Consider the following 1,804-nt stretch of genomic DNA (forward strand, 5'->3'; position numbering starts at 1 on the left):
TCTCCCAGGTCTCAGACAAGGTCTGTGATGCTAGCAGATTACAGACTGACTGATTCAGTGTCCCCAGGCAGCTCAAGGCATGCTCAGGCCCCAGGCACGGGCTGCACTGGCTATGTAATCACAGACCACCTGTTCTCTTTTCCCCAGGCAGCTCAATGCATGCGCAAAACCCAGATGCAAACCATGGTGTCTGCAGTTTGTGGAGTGCCTGATCCAATATCCCCAGGCAGCTCAGGGCACGTGCAGGGTGGGCCCAGAGGTGAACCACGGTGTTAGCGCCTCGTGGGCTGTCTGGACCCTTTCAGCAGCTCAGGGTGCCTGGAGCACTCAGGCACAGGCTGCAATGGTGGCCGGATTGTGGGCTGCTTGCTCTGCTGTCCCCAAGAAGTGTTCCCTGGGGTGTTGCCTAGCTCTATTGGTGCTCAGCAGTGAACAGCAATGTCAGTGGATGATGAACTGCCTTGACAATGCAGTTTTTAAAAATATAATATAGCTGTAAGTACAATAAAAGTTTTATGAGCCCCAACTTTTTAGGAAAAATATTGGGACTAAAATTTTTATGCACTTTGGTAAATTTTGCTAAATACATGTATGTTAACCTTGCAATGCCTGGAAGATAATGTTTTACCATATCCAACTTATTCAAAGAAATAAGAGGTTGGTAGAAGCTGTGTCAGCTCCAGACATGAAACCTCACTCGGTACAAGGCAGGGGGTGCACAGCAGAGCAATATGGAAGTGTATTTGCACCAAGATACACAGTGCAGTGCTAAGCAGTAAGGAAAGCATGCAAACTAGTTTCAGGAAATAAATGCAGATATTTACAGAATAAGAAATGTCAAGCATCTAAATGAAATACTTCCATTTACATGCAATTCAAGCTGGTGAAAACAAACTGTCATAAGTCATGAAAGTGGTTAACTTTCAAAGTGGATAAAATGAACTTTGGGCAGTTTGGTAATAATCTCTTTATTCATCTGGTATACATCAAATTCTGTACTTATAATTTCTTTATTCTCTTAAGTAAATTGTAATAAAGCATTCATTTAAAGATATAATGAAAATTTGCTGTATGAATATTGTTAAATATTTTGAAACTTAAATTGGTTACCTGGATTAATATAATGACCATGAATTAGAGACCATTTACAGGAGAAATAAAAATATACACTTTTAATCATCTTTATTTTTTACTATTGTTATTGTTCACTTAAGTTTCACAAAGCCAAAATGTATAACAGAATAAAGAAAATACGTGCTTTACATAGTGATAGTAATGGTTATTGCACATCAAAAATTATACAATAAGGCTTAGACACAGCTGACACTAAGAGCTAATGTTAAGATCCAATGCTTACTTTCCAAACATTCAATGGTTTTCATTCTAATTATTAGCTTTCTGCTGTAAAGTGCTTAGAGATTTGTATTTTTGTTAACAACAAGCACTATTTAATTAAGGATGTAGGTAACTTGTTGTAGGTAACTATGTTAGATAGAATTATAGGTAGTCAGATAGGGCTGGGCCCTCGAAGCAGCCAGTGCAGAAGATGAGATGCCTTGCAACGGTAGGGGAGGTAGGCACTGCAGCTGTGGGCCAGACCTCAAGACAAAAGATGAAACAAATGCACCCACACACCTCCCTAAGGATAATCATCAGGAATTGATATTCTAAATATGTATCTGTCACCTTGAGAAATCCAGGAAAAGTCACTAACCCAATTCCGTTTAGGAAAGGACCCTGTTCTGCTATGCACTCTTGCTACATGACTTGCTTCCCCATTTGATCCAAATTTAATCAATTTTAC

The 1,804-nt window shown here is 39.7% G+C and overlaps 1 protein-coding gene across 1 annotated transcript in view; it reads right to left on the bottom strand.

Moving 5' to 3' along the window:
* The window catches only part of Fstl5 (follistatin-like 5), a gene marked incomplete in the record, with an annotated part of 716,744 nt that overhangs the window by 540,475 nt on the left and 174,465 nt on the right, over nucleotides 1-1,804 (bottom strand).

The sequence above is a fragment of the Chinchilla lanigera genome, unplaced genomic scaffold (genome assembly GCF_000276665.1).
Source record: "Chinchilla lanigera isolate Chin_1 unplaced genomic scaffold, ChiLan1.0 scaffold00153, whole genome shotgun sequence".
NCBI lineage: Eukaryota > Metazoa > Chordata > Mammalia > Rodentia > Chinchillidae > Chinchilla > Chinchilla lanigera.